General features: G+C 38.4%; 1 protein-coding gene across 4 annotated transcripts in view; it reads right to left on the minus strand.

Moving 5' to 3' along the window:
• Nucleotides 1-16,291, minus strand: part of ULK4 (unc-51 like kinase 4) — a 663,197-nt gene that overhangs the window by 124,907 nt on the left and 521,999 nt on the right. The gene's annotated exons all lie outside the window — the stretch shown is intronic.

Here is a 16,291-nt window from a genome sequence, read left to right on the forward strand (position 1 = left end):
GTTCAGGGAAGGAATAAGGGTAAAAGGCTGAGAATCCCCTTTGGTGGAGGGCAGTGGCTCTGAGGGGCCAGGGCAGCCTATTCTGGAATTCAGTTACTCTTGTGCCCTCCCACAGTGCACCCTTGGGCAGATCCTAGGTGAGCAGCTCTGAGGATGGAACTGGGGCGGGTGCTCTGCCCCTCCCCTGAACTCCTGCTGTCCCTGAGTCTGGGATTCTTCCAGAGCTTCTCTGTGTGCCTGCGTCCTGCCTATGGTGCTCTGTGGTCTCCTGCATTCTGAATACTCTTGCTGTCAAACCAATCCTGTCTTCCAGAAATATCTCAAATTAGGCATCTATTATTGATACTCTGCCCTGTGTTCAGTGAGACTGCATTTTTACTTATTTTCATAATTTTGTTGATCATTTCTGTGGAATTTGGGGAGCCAACAAGGTAAACACATGGACTCACCATTGAAACTTAAAATATGAATATAGAAATAAATGTTAATATATGTATATGTGTGTTTGCATGCATGTGTATATACATATACATGCATACATGTTGTGCGTTTGTGTGACAACAAAGAAATAAGCCAAAATATTAACCATGGTAATCGATGGTTTATAAGTTTAAGGATGACATAATTTTCTACCTTTTAATCATGTATTTTGTAAGTTATCAACTATGACTATATATTCTTTTTTTTGATGTTGCAATTTTTTAAATAACAAATTTATATACCATAAAATTCACCATTTCAAAGTGTACAAGATTAGCGGTGTTTTTTTTTTTTTTTTAGAATATTCAGAGTTTTATAACTGTCACCACAATCAGCTTTAAACAACATCAACCCCAAACAAAATTCACGGCCATATGACTAGCAGTCATAACCCATTCCTCTCGCAAGCCCAGGCAACCACAATCTTTTTGTAGCAGTGTAGATTCTGCAGATTATTGATTTATCTAAGTATTCATCTAATCTGGATATTTTATATATAAGCAGGATCACACAGCATGTGGTGTTTTGTATCTGACTTCCTTCATTTAGCATAATGCTTCCAAGGTCTATCCATGTCGTAACATGTATCAGTCCCTCATTCTTTTTTATAGCTGAATAATAAATATCCTATGATACAGGCATACCAATTTTTACTTATTCATTCATCAGTTGAATGACACTTCAGTTGTCTCTAACTTTTGAGCTATTACGAACAGTGCTGCTATGAACTTCATGTACAAATTGTGTATTACTTTTATAATTTAAAAATACTACTTTAAAAGTTATGAAAATATTATTTCAAAAATAGTGAGTCAAATTTTTCAATAACTTAGACTGGCTTTGCTCCTACTACACTAAAGCATATGGTTTTATTAAACCCTTAATACCAGCCTAATACCTGCAAATACCTGGATAGAATAAATTAACTGGGGAATAAGCAGACATTTTTGCAGTAACTGGTGGTCAACTAATAAATCCAATTTTCTCTGCAACATGGTGAGGATGCACAAACGTATGCTAACAATTGCTATGGCCCTTATAACCATTATTTTCAGAATAGTAGGCCTTCCTTTTAAGAATATCACCTTAGAATATATTTCCTTCTATTATATGCAACATTCAGAAGATAATACTATGTGCACTGAATTAAAACCTGCCGCCCCAGCCATGAAAAGAGAAAAAAAAAAACAAAAAACTATTTTGCTGTCCACTCGTAGAGTGCAACCTTTAGAAAGGGATTATTTCCATTACTTTTTCATCAGAGACTGGCAAAGAAAAGTATACCATGTTATTACAGAGCCTGGAAATGTAATGACTTCCAGGTTGCTAAGCAACAACACAACGTAAAAGGGCCCAGTATCTGTGATCTCTAGAGACACTCTCAAATTTCATTAAAACCTGTTCATAACCATTACACAAAAGATCCATGTGGAGTTTATAAACAGGCTTAGTCTCTTGACAAAACAATGAATGAACAAAAAAGGCAAGTGACATCAAAACTTTTGTGAAACTTAAAATCAAATATTTTAGAGATCCAATTAATGAAACCTATACTGTTTCTAGAAGTATTCCATAGAAAAAAAGTAGTATTAGTTTATAGTAAATAAAAGTGTTTATTATCCTGAAAAAATTATACTATATAGAACTTTGAGATTTTCTTTGAAGAAGGGATAAGTATGTTCTGTGTATAAATCAGAAAGTGAGGTAAGGATTATTTGAAATGAGAGCCCCAATCATTACTTGCTTCAAGGAGGGTTATGACAGCAGCAGCTACCAAATCAAGATACCATGGAAAATAATTCTCAGGAACACTTTCCAAACATTTTGTCTAGCAGTGATGTTGGAAAAGGCTAATCCATGAAACATAAAAAGTTATGGAAGGCCTCAATAATGATTTCATGGATATGGCTGGGATAATGGTCTAGAAGGTTTGGCTCAACTGCCTATGATGCCAATGAGACTTTATCTCCCCATGTCACATATGTGGGCCACCTATCTCTTCCCAGTCATCTCCTAAATGTTCTAAGAAGAAATACTAGAAGAGATTATCGGATTAGCTCATCACCCCTACATGCCAAAATATATTTTTAAAATCAAACCAAATAACTACTGACACAGATTAAAAGTGTCACTTATTGTGATGCTTGATTTTAAAGGCAAATTCTCAAAAGAAAGCCATGCCTGCATGTAGGATCATAGATTTGCTATAGGTCATTACAGAGTAGTAGAGGAGTCTTATTACCTAAATATTTATTTTCCATACCTGAGCCCTCAGAAACTCTGACTGAGCTGGGAAGCATACATCCTTGTGGCATATGCAAGTTCACTGATAAACTGATGGGTGGTTAGCGCTCGTGTGCGCATACATAAATGTGAAGGAAAAAAATCTAATCTTGCAAAAGATGTGGGATTTCATGAAATCAGTGTCAGTAATGGTGGAGGAATCAAACCCAAATCCTGATTAGGAAGGGTTTGACAGATAAACAGAAGACTGGATGATTAACAGCTGAAGAAGAGAAAATCTCTTCAAAGGTGAAGACAGTCCAGGCAATTTTAAAAAATAGTTAATTTTAATAGTAATGGAAAATTGATGGAAATGTTAAATATCTGCTAAACAGACTCATTTTTATGATGGTGCAGAGAAGGTTAAATATGAAAGATGTTATAATGTGCCATCATGCAATCTTGACAATGTGAAAGAAGACATCAAGAATCATTGGCAGAGCCCCAAGTGATGGACAAAAAGGATCCTCTTGCAGAACCTCTAGGACCACAGATTCCTTTGGCTTTTCCTCCCATGATCTTGTCTTCCTCTGCCTTTCACACATGTACTCCTGTGGCTTTATCCTAGACCTGGTCACTACCATTAACTGGCAACCTTCTGCATTCAAGCAAGCACCTACTTTCTGATCACCACCTTCTGTCATTCCTGTCTCTAGGTCAGACATCTCTCACTTGGAATTTCAGGCCAACTTGATGTCCCCAGTTGATATCTTGACAGAGGTCTCAAATGTAACATGTTAAAGACTGTCCTTTGAATTTCCCCTTTCACTCCAAATCGGGTCCTTCTGCAATTTCAGGCATCTCAGTTTTGGTGTACGCCAAAATTGGAAACATCTTTGACTGCAGCCTTTGTTTCACAGTCTCCATCCAATCTGTCAACAAATTCTACTGGCTCTACTTTCAAGATATATCCAAAACATGAACACTTTTTACTCCCTCCAAGCCATGATCAGGACTCCTCTGGCTGCGGGAGCCTCCTGACTTACATCTCTTATCGCTCGCTCCCTTCAATAACTGTTATCAATGCAGCAACCAGTTCATTTCACCTTTAATCAAAACCCTCCAAAGGCCCCTCTCTCATTCAGATAAAGGCTAGTCTTTGCAAGGGCTGCAGGTCCTTTGTAACTTCTTCCCTCTAGAATGCCCCTCCCTGTGGTCTCTCTTATTTACATTCAGTGTGTTCTTCCTCATTTCGTTATGCGCACCCAACGTTCCTTATAGTCCCTAGAACATGTCATGTATGTACGGCCTTGTCACCTTATTGCTATTCCCTGTCCGGTATGCTCAGCTCCAAATAACCCCTGGCTCTGTCCTCTACTTCCTTCAGGTATGAGTTTGGATGTCATATCAGTGAAACCTTCCCTGGCCACATTATCTAAAAGTTGCAAATATCCTGTTCTACTTCCTATCTTTCTTTCCTTCTATATTTTTCTCCTCAGTGCTTTTATTTTCTAAAATACAATATGATTTATTTAATAAATGTAGCCATCATCTTGCCCTCCCCAGTAAGCGTCATTAGAGCAGGGATTTCTTCCTGTTTTGCTAGCTGCTGTCTCCCCAGCATATAAGAACAATGTCTTCCCCAGAGTAGTCACTCAGTAACTATTTGTGGAGTGAGTGGTTACTCGTCTTAGTGAGGATTTCTAGTGTACTATTGAGAAACGCTAAATAAATCATTGGAAGGACTTCATAATGTTGTTAAAAGTCAAAATAGGGCTCAGACTGGGGCCCTACACAACGGCCAAAGTTCTCCGCACTCCCACTCAGGCCTTCCCCAAGGCAGTTCAACTCAGTGCCAAGTCCAAGGACATCAAAACAGTTCACAGGGGCATCTGATCATTCCTCAACCAAGAGTACCCCGAGAACCAAGGATGCAGACAACTGCTTGAAACCCTACAGTTGCAATGAGCTGTGATGACATTACTGCTTTCTAGCCAGGGTGACAGAGTGAGCCTCCGTTTTTAAAAATTCCAAAGTGTCTGAAATGAAAATTGTTGCTTTTTCAATGGGGAGCCTTTGTTTCGTAGTTCTCTTCTGGACCCCAAGAGGAGGACTAAAACAGTGGAAAACCGGCAAGTGGTCATGTGTGTTCAATCCGTCTAAACCCGCCTGCAACTTCCACAGGCACGAGAACTTAAAGAGCAAGAGGAAGTGAAAGGAAAATTAGGGCAAGGAAACAGATAAAAGAAATCACCCATGAGGAAGAATCAGCAGAAAACTCCACGCAACATGAAGAACCAGTCCAGAACAACCCCGCCAAGGGACCATGAGGTAGCTACTGCAGAGGATTCCACCTACACAGAAATGTTAGGAATGACAGAAAGGGAATTTAGAATACAAATGTTGAAAACAATGAAAGAAATGATGGAAACAATGAAGGAAACTGCTAATAAAGTGGAAAATAACCAAAAGGAAATCCAAAAACAGAATCAAATCAGAGATGAACCATATGAAGAATATAAAAAGGATATAGCAGAGCTGAAGGAAATGAAACAGTCAATCAGGGAACTTAAAGATGCAATGGAAAGTATCAGCAACAGGTTAGACCATGCAGAAGAAAGAATTTCAGAGGTAGAAGACAAAGTTTTTGAGATAACTCAGATAGTAAAGGAGGCAGAAAAGAAGAGAGAGAAAGCAGAACGTTCACTGTCAGAATTATGGGACTTTATGAAGCGTTCCAAGATACGAGTTATAGGAATCCCAGAAGGGGAAGAAGAATGCCCCAGAGGAATGGAAGCCATACTAGAGAATATCATAAAAGAAAATTTCCCAAATATCACCAAAGATTCTGACACACTGCTTTCAGAGGGCTATCGGACCCCAGGTCGCCTCAACTCTAACCGAGCTTCTCCAAGACACATTGGGATGAACCTGTCCAAAATCAAGACAAAAGAAAAGATTCTGCAAGCTGCCAGGAGTAAGCGCCAGTTGACCTACAGGGGCAAAGCCATCAGAGTGACCGCAGACTTCTCTAATGAAACTTTCCAAGCAAGAAGACAATGGTCATCTACCTTTAATCTACTTAAACAGAACAATTTCCAGCCCAGAATTCTGTACCCTGCTAAGCTAAGCTTCAAAATTGACGGAGAAATCAAATCATTTACGGATATACAAACATTGAGGAAATTCGCCACAACAAGACCAGCTCTACAGGAAACACTTCAACCTGTTCTGCACACTGACCACCACAATGAATCAGCAGCAAAGTAAGAACTCAGAAATTAAAGGACAGAACCAAACCTCCACACTGATGCAAAAGATAAAACTAAGCAATGGACTCTCACCAAATAAGATGAATAGAATACTACCACACTTATCAATTATCTCAATAAATGTTAATGGCTTGAATTCCCCACTGAAGAGACATAGATTGGCTGCCTGGATTAAAAAACACAAGCCATCCATTTGCTGTCTGCAAGAAACACACCTGGCTTCAAAAGACAAATTAAAGCTCCGAGTCAAGGGTTGGAAGACAATTTTTCAGGCAAATGGAATTCAGAAGAAAAGAGGAGTTGCAATCTTATTTTCAGATACATGTGGATTTAAAGCAACTAAAGTCAAAAAAGACAAAGATGGTCACTTTATATTGGTCAAGGGAAAACTACAACAAGAAGACCTTTCAATTCTAAATATCTATGCACCCAATTTAAATGCTCCCAGATTCTTGAAACAGACCTTACTCAGTCTGAGCAATATGATATCTGATAATACCATAATAACAGGGGACCTTAACACTCCTCTTACAGAGATGGACAGATCCTCTAAACAGAAATTAAACAAGGATATAAGAGACTTAAATGAGACCCTAGAACAACTGTGCTTGATAGACGCATATAGAACACTCCATCCCAAAGATAAAGAATATACATTCTTCTCATCACCCCATGGAACATTCTCCAAAATTGATCATATCCTGGGACACAAAACAAATATCAACAGAATCAAAAGAATTGAAATTTTACCTTGTATCTTCTCAGACCATAAGGCACTAAAGGTGGAACTCAACTCTAACAAAAATGCTCGACCCCACCCAAAGGCATGGAAATTAAACAATCTTCTGTTGAATAACAGATGGGTGAACGAAGAAATAAAACAGGAAATCATTAACTTCCTTGAGCATAACAACAATGAAGACACAAGCTACCAAAACCTGTGGGATACTGCAAAAGCAGTTTTGAGAGGAAAATTCATCGCTTTAGATGCCTACATTCGAAAAACAGAAAGAGAGCACATCAACAATCTCATAAGAGATCTTATGGAATTGGAAAAAGAAGAACAATCTAAGCCTAAACTCAGTAGAAGAAAAGAAATATCCAAAACCAAACCAGAGATCAATGAAATTGAAAACAAAAGAATCATTCAGAAAATTAATGAAACAAGGAGTTGGTTTTTTGAAAAAATAAATAAAATAGATAAACCATTGGCCAGACTAACGAGGAATAGAAAAGTAAAATCTCTAGTAATCTCAATCAGAAATGATAAAGGGGAAGTAACAACTGATCCACAGAGATACAAGAGATCATCTCTGAATACTACCAGAAACTCTATGCCCAGAAATTTGACAATGTGAAAGAAATGGATCAATATTTGGAATCACACCCTCTCCCTAGACTCAGCCAGGAAGAAATAGAGCTCCTGAACAGACCAATTTCAAGCACTGAGATCAAAGAAACAATAAAAAAGCTTCCAACCAAAAAATGCCCTGGTCCAGATGGCTTCACTCCAGAATTCTATCAAACCTTCAAGGAAGAGCTTATTCCTGTACTGCAGAAATTATTCCAAAAAACTGAGGAAGAAGGAATCTTCCCCAACACATTCTATGAAGCAAACATCACCCTGATACCAAAACCAGGAAAAGACCCAAACAAAAAGGACAATTTCAGACCAATCACACTCATGAACATAGACGCAAAAATTCTCAACAAAATCCTAGCCAATAGATTACAGCTTATCATCAAAAAAGTCATTCATCATGATCAAGTAGGCTTCATCCAAGGGATGCAAGGCTGGTTTAACATATGCAAGTCTATAAACGTTATCCACCATATTAACAGAGGCAAAAATAAAGATCACATTATCCTCTCAATAGATGCAGAAAAAGCATTTGATAAAATCCAGCATCCTTTTCTAATTAGAACACTGAAGAGTATAGGCATAGGTGGCACATTTCTAAAACTGATTGAAGCTATCTATGACAAACCCACAGCCAATATTTTACTGAATGGAGTAAACCTGAAAGCTTTTCCTCTTAGAACTGGAACCAGACAAGGTTGTCCTCTGTCACCTTTACTATTCAACATAGCGCTGGAAGTTCTAGCCAATACAATTAGGCAAGACAAGGAAATCAAGGGAATCCAAATGGGAGCAGAGGAGGTCAAACTCTCCCTCTTTGCTGACGACATGATCTTATACTTAGAGAACCCCAAAGACTCAACCACAAGACTCCTAGAAGTCATCAAAAAATACAGTAATGTTTCAGGATATAAAATCAATGTCCACAAGTCAGTAGCCTTTGTATACACCAATAACAGTCAAGATGAGAAGCTAATTAAGGACACAACTCCCTTCACCATAGTCTCAAAGAAAATGAAATACCTAGGAATATACCTAACGAAGGAGGTGAAGGACCTCTATAAAGAAAACTATGAAATCCGCAGAAAGGAAATAGCAGAGGATATTAACAAATGGAAGAACATACCATGCTCATGGATGGGAAGAATCAACATTGTTAAAATGTCTATACTTCCCAAAGCAATCTACCTATTCAATGCCATTCCTATCAAAATACCAACATCGTACTTTCAAGATTTGGAAAAAATGATTCTGCATTTTCTATGGAACCGGAAAAAAACCCGTATAGCTAAGGCAGTTCTCTGTAACAAAAATAAAGCTGGGGGCATCAGCATACCAGATTTTAGTCTGTACTACAAAGCCATAGTGCTCAAGACAGCATGGCACTGGCACAAAAACAGAGACATAGACAATTGGAATCGAATTGAAAACCAAGAAATGAAACTAACATTTTACAACCACCTAATCTTTGATAAACCAAACAAGAACATACCTTGAGGGAAAGATTCCCTATTCAATAAATGGTGTTGGGAGAACTGGATGTCTACATGTAAAAGACTGAAACTGGACCCACACCTTTGCCCACTCACAAAAATTGATTCAAGATGGATAAAGGACTTAAACTTAAGGCATGAAACAATAAAAATCCTCCAAGAAAGCATAGGAAAAAAACTGGAAGATATTGGCCTGGGGAAAGACTTCATGAAGAAGACTGCCATGGCAATTGCAACAACAACAAAAATAAACAAATGGGACTTCATTAAACTGAAAAGCTTCTGTACAGCTAAGGAGACAATAACCAAAGGAAAGAGACAACCTACACAATGGGAAAGGATATTTGCATATTTTCAATCAGACAAAAGCTTGATAACTAGGATCTATAGAGAACTCAAATTAATCCACATGAAAAAAGCCAACAATCCCTTATATCAATGGGCAAGAGACATGAATAGAACTTTCTCTAAAGACGACAGACGAATGGCTAACAAACACATGAAAAAATGTTCATCATCTCTATATATTAGAGAAATGGAAATCAAAACAACCCTGACATATCATCTAACCCCAGTGAGAATGGCCCACATCACAAAATCTCAAAACTGCAGATACTGGCGTGGATGTGGAGAGAAGGGAACACTTTTACACTGCTGGTGGGACTGCAAACTAGTACAACCTTTCTGGAAGGAAGTATGGAGAAACCTCAAAGCACTCAAGCTAGACCTCCCATTTGATCCTGCAATCCCATTACTGGGCATCTACCCAGAAGGAAAAAAATCCTTTTATCATAAGGACACTTGTACTAGACTGTTTATTGCAACTCAATGTACAATCGCCAAAATGTGGAAACAGCCTAAATGCCCACCAACCCAGGAATGGATTAACAAGCTGTGGTATATGTATACCATGGAATACTATTCAGCTATTAAAAAAAATGGAGACTTTAAATCCTTCGTATTAACATGGATGGACATGGAAGACATTTTCTTAGTAAAGCATCACAAGAATGGAGAAGCATGAATCCTATGTACTCAATTTTGATATGAGGACAATTAATGACAATTATGGTTATGGGGGGGGAAGCAGAAAGAGGGAAGGAGGGAGGTGGGTGGGGCCTTGGTGTGTGTCACACTTTATGGGGGCAAGACATGATTGCAAGAGGGACTTTACCTAACAATTGCAATCAGTGTAACCTGGCTTATTGTACCCTCAATGAATCCCCAACAATAAAAAAAAAAAAAAGTCAAAATAAATCTATTTTTATATTTTGAGATCAAATCCCAACCAAACATTTTGTCATTATTTACCAATAATACCTAATAATTGTTTAATATTCTCCTAACAACCATTAGGACTATAATTGTTTAATAGTCTCCTAACTATTAAGCATAAAGCCAGTTTACATGAAGCTACATTAAGGGTTGATTTTCCAATATCATTTACTCTGGAATAACCACAACAAAAATAACTCCTGGGATACAAAATCATATACCTAAACCTGGTCAAGTAGTTCTATTGACTGAACTCAATACACTAATACACAGTTCATAAAAACCAAGAAAATATCGTATTTTATACCTTTAAATTCAATTTATTTAACAGCTTAAATTTAAAATAGTCTCTTGGATACATATTTTAAATATCAACTAAAATATTTTATCTTCAGATTTTTCTGTGATTATTTAAAAACTAAAACCCTAAAAGTCAGCTCTGGCTATTTGTTTTAAATATAGCCTATCTATACGAAAACAATCCTTTTCAAGAAAGAAACATACTCCTATGAATCTAATATAGATATTAGTTATTATTTCTTTCAGTGGACGGAATTTATTTTTTAAGATTAGTATAGGTTGAATAAAGAAAAGTTATATTTAAAGTATTATTTAAAAAAAACTTTAGAAACATTTAATGTGGCTATTCATAAAGGCTTCTAGAACATTCTCATTGCTGTTTACAACCACAAAAAGTATTTTTCAAACATATTCATTCTAATACTTAACATGCTTTAAATGCTCATTATTTTGAGAATGGTTTTATTAAAAGCATATCTTTAAAGAAATCCCAAATTGCCAGGAGAATCTGCAGCATTCTGCATGACAAAAACTGCAGTGAGTTTTGACAATGTTCAAAAACTAATAGTAAGCAGCAAGAAGGCAAAACACAGTAACTTAACAGTCAGTATCGTCTGCACCAGATAATAATTCCTCATAAATGGAAACATTTAAGGTTTGAATTAATAAATGACCCCTCACGGTACACTTTTGGTTGTTAGGAGACTATTAAACATAAAGCAAAAGCTAGGGACTTAGCTTTTTACTTACAACTTCCACTGGGTAGATTTTCAATGATTATATTATAGAAGGAAGCAGTATTTCCAGCAGCTCTTCTTTCTCTTTGAGGGTTATTATATCTGTTACCAAGAATAGTAGATTGGGCCTTTCTACATTTTAAATATTCCCTTACTCAGGTTTTAAAATTAACAATTTCTTTGGTTCCATAAACATCATCACATTTTTATAGTTTTTATCCTTTGCTCTAAAATGTTCTCAATGTGGGAAATAGGAATTTCACACAGTGCCAATGTCTCTCTCCAAGGATTATACAGTTGCAAGGGAAATGTGCACCTGCATGTTGGTGAGATGTGGCAGACACCACCGTAACAAAGCAATCATCTGAGTGTCACGTAAGTGAAGCAGACTGGCATTAGCTGCGTCCTCATGTATGAAACAGTAGTGTGTCTGCTTCCTGATGGATGGTATGATACGAGGGGCTACTACCAATGGATATTTTGACACAAAATATCATGAAGAAATAATCACAATAGTCCAAAATGTGGGAAATTTCGCAACTAATTTGGGCTTTTCAAAATGTCAATTTAATAGGAGGGGGAAAAAAACATAGAGATTCTTCTAGATTAAAAGAAAAAAATAAAAAAAGGCTGGGCGCAGTGGCTTATGCCTATAATCCCAGCACTCCAGGAGGCTGAGGTGGGTGGACAGCTTGAGCTTAGGAGTTCAACACCAGCCTGAGTGAGAGTGAGACCCTGTCTCTACTAAAAATAGAAAAAGTTAATCTAAGCATGGTGGAGTGGCAGGTGCCTGTAGTCCCAGCTACTTAGGAGGCTGAGGCAAAAGGATAACTTGAGCCTAAGAGTCTGAGGTTGCTGTAAGCTATGATGCCATGGCACTCTAGCCTCAGGAACGAAATGAGACTGTCTCTAAATAAATAAATAAACAAACAAGAAAATAACAATTAAGTTTAGTATTTGAGGCTTTATTGGACTGTGGCTCAAAACCAAAAACTATTATAACCATTTTTTGACAAATAGGGAAAATTAAACATAAATTAGATTTTAATGGTATTACAAAATCATTTTCTTAGGTCTGATAATGGTATTGTGGTTAGGGGTCAAGTGTCATTAGGTGTGTGTGTGTGTGTGTGTGTGTAGAGACAGAGTCTCACTTTATCATCCTCGGTAGAATGCTGTGGTGTCACACAGCTCATAGCAACCTCCAACTCCCGGGCTTAGGCGATTGTCTTGCCTCAGCCTCCCGAGCCGCTGGGACTAAAGGTGCCCGCCACAATACCCAGCTATTTTTTTGTTGCAGTTTGGCTGGGTTCAAACCTGCCACCCTCAGTATATGGGGCCAGCGCCCTACTCACTGAGCCACAGGCGCTGCCCAACATTAGGTCTTTCATATGATTCAGAAAACAGACATATATGCACATAGCAATATGGTAAAATGGTAACAATTCTGATACTAATGCTTTTATTTATTTATGTTTTATACTCTAATCCCATGACCAATCAACAATTTTGATTACAAAGGTGATCATTCTACTTGAGCCTTTCTGTGGTCTTGAAACATTTTGTAATAAAAAAGTATCAGTGGCAATGGGAGCTTAAAAAAGAGCACAGGCTCTAGAGAGAAAGGAGGGAACAAATTTTATTTGCTGGGATTACAGGAAGTGGGTGGGGGAACTGAATCTCTTGGGAAAAAAAGTCAGAACAGAAAGAAAATTGTGCTTCCCAGGAGCTACAAACAGCAGACTGAGAACTAGGAAGGGAAGGGATGGCAAAAAGCCTAGACAGGAGGAGACTGGGGAGAGCTGATGTGTGGGGGAAAAGAGACATGCTCAGAGTGGATCTGAAGGATGCTGTCTGTCACATGTACATCCTGTGACCTGTGGTCTTATGGTGAAGATCTATATCCTTCCTCAAGGCTCTGGACGTGGACTGTTATTTTGCTGACAGCAACACTGAAATCCTGACAGGAACCGGCTAGAAATGACTCTATTCCACTAGCCATTTGCTTCCTGAATCTGTCTTGCTCAAAATCTCAGGAATGTCTCTTTAGCAAATAAAGCAAAAATTCTAGACAATCATTCAAAGAATCCCCAAATTAACTTGTGAGCCCTATGGCAATTCCTGGCAGAGAATGGTTATCCAGTGGAACTACAAATGGGTTTGTATGAATTCAAGAAAGATATTCTTAAGAGTTTCAGGAAAATCTTCAGGGACCATATTTCACAGAAACTGATTTCATTTACTTTTTACTCATTTGGGCACACCGTGTTTCTCTTTAAAATGTCACTGGTTTCACACCAATCTTCATCCTTTCTCTCCCTTTTTTTTTTTTGTATTGTTGAAGCAGTCAAGAATAGAAGGTCTTAACACAAAGAAAAGTGACAGGCGGGAGAGGGGCATCATTTTGCCTTTCTGTTATTCTTTAAGGAGTACTTCCTTCTGTACTTTTCTAGTAGAAATTATGTCTCTTTTGATTCTAATTCAACCTGATCCTCAAACAGAAAAAGAGTGACTGCAGAATTCCTCGCTTCCTAACCTGGTCTCTCTAAAGATGCAAAGACTCTGCACAGGAAGAAATGCTATGTTATACTCAGTCTCGTGTGGAGTGACACTTTAGAAGGAAAATGGTAGTGAGCACAGAAAGGTTTTCAGAAGGCCATAGGGTAAAGAGCCTCTTAGAAATGGATATTTATAATAAATCTTCAAAATTCTGTAATACTAATCACCTTCAGGGAGTTATCCCAAATTGTACTCCTGCCACCTCTGCTGGGTGACAGGATGATAGGGCATTAGCAGCAGCATATCACAATCACCCTCCCTGGATTGCTTTGCGTTCAGAGAGAAGTCAATAGCATACATTAAGCCAATTTCAGGTACAGAACAATTCTGTGGTGGTTCCACATGTAGTCAATATTTTGTGTGTTGGAGTAAGCTAGCTTTAATTAAGAGACAAGTAGCTAATCTACAATCATTATCCGGGGAAAACTCCCACTGCTATCAGTTTAGGGGATAGGCAAACCTGGGAGATACTGGAAAGATTTCTGTCACATTTTTAAAGCTAAAGTACAAAATAAGATTATAAAACCCTCCAACTTTCTGGTAAATTACAACAGATAATTAAATCGTTAGGTTTCCTCAACTTTCTCCGGATGTTCTAAATACAGACTAAAGAAGGAAGAGCACTCTCGGGGCAAAACACATCCCACCTCCATTAACAGAAATTAAGCATCTACTTCCTTTTGTTAGCAAAAATCATGGCTTTAGAAAGTTACTATCCTAGATTCATATTTATAGCACTAGCCCTAAGGTCATAGCAATTGAGCAGTAGGCTGGTTCACTAATACCTCAAAGCAGCATTATTAGGGTTGAGTTCAGTAACATGTACCAGGAAACCCAACTTGCAGTGGCTTGATCAGACAGAGAATCATTTTTTGCATACAATGAACAGCCCATAGTTAGGCAGTCCAATACTAAAAAAGCAAGTCCGTAATATATTATCAAAGCTCCAATATCTTTCTGCTTCCTAGATGCTGGGTTTAACTCTTTTCTTAAAGGTTTCAAGATGGCTTCAGCCTACAGGATAAGAAATGTGTGCAGCTGCCCAAGGACTACCACCTCCCTCACAGCTGGGTTTCAGGCAGCCAGGGAGAATCCCATCAGGCAGGTATGCCAAATACCCTCTGTTTGATCTGCAGCTCCTCCTTCTCTCCCCCAAATAAAGCTAGTATCACAACACTGGGGCTTTACACAGAAATGTCAAGAATTTAGGACAGTTTTTGTGATTCAGAGGGAGGTATCTGCAAGATTCTCCAAAACGATTCTGTAATAGTGGCAATCTGCCAGACATGGACATGCTCATTACTGTAAATTATGGAGCCAATCCTATTTTAGGGTCACCCTCTCTGGATCCATCCAGGCTTGCTCAGTTTGGGGCACAGGAGGGCACTCCTCTATCAGGGCTTCAAGACAGCCCCACCAGCTTGGAAGTCTCTCTTTTCATATGTGCTCCTGGTCAGAGTAAGCTCTTAATGAAAACCCTGTGAGGTAGGTCCTCAAGAAGCTTGTCTAGCCTTCCTTAGTTTCTTCTAGTCAAGAGAATGCATTTATCAGTCCTCCTTAATCCAACCTCTGATGGCAAGTAATAATTCTAGATTGTCCCTGTTTATCTTTGGTGAGCTGGACCTGAGAGGGTTCTCCTCAAAGTCACAGGAAATCTCTGATATCATTCCTTATATCAGTCAATGTCCTGTCCTCTCTCCACCTGCACATCCATTTTCATCCATTACTCAGAAACTTGGCAAGGCTACTACCACAGAGGAAACTGATGCTTCCGACCGTGGCCTCGCTAAATGTCTTTGATGGTCTTTCTAAGTCTGACCTATGTGTCTGTGCAGCATCAACATGAGCTTCCCATATGGACTGAAGAGCAAAAATAAATAGCTGCCAATAATGAAATAGTTACATTTAATGGATAGTCCTTATTTAGCTTATTCACTAAATATCTATTTGATGCCAGGTACTTTGGTAAAGCTTTTTTTCCACAGTAAGGATAACTAGAATTCAAAAGAAATGTTGCCACCACAGTTTTGTTTCAAAGACCACAATTTCCTACTCCAACAATAATGTCCAAACTCCAAACGCTGGTAAAGCTCATGCTTGGTACTCTCTGGCCTTTCCTGACCCAGTTCTTATGTCCTCCCAATCTGGCTCCATGAATTTCTGGGCCTTTGCTCAGGTTGTGCTTACTCCTGCTCCATGAATAGCAACACATCCTTCTGCATCCAGTTTAAACATGTCTGGACAACTTCCTCCCCAGAGGGAGCAGTCCTGTGGCATTTTGTTGGCTGAGCACAGATTGCTTTCTGCTTTGTGATGATGCTGGTTATTTATGAATCTCTCTGGCTAGAGATCCTTAGGGCAGGGAGCAGGAAGACCACTTCTTACTGTTTCAGTATCCCTAGTGCAGTGCTTTGTGCATAGTACAGCTTTCCATGTTACTTATTTATCCATGAATGAAAGAATGAATCTCTCAGGTACCAATCTAGATGAAAGTTTACTCAAATTTGGCTTTATGAATGTCTACAGCAGTGGTTCTCAACCTTCCTAATGCCGCAAGGTATTTTCATTGTTAAAAAGGGGTTGCGACCCACA

Source organism: Nycticebus coucang, chromosome 8 (genome assembly GCF_027406575.1).
Source record: "Nycticebus coucang isolate mNycCou1 chromosome 8, mNycCou1.pri, whole genome shotgun sequence".
Taxonomy (NCBI): domain Eukaryota; kingdom Metazoa; phylum Chordata; class Mammalia; order Primates; family Lorisidae; genus Nycticebus; species Nycticebus coucang.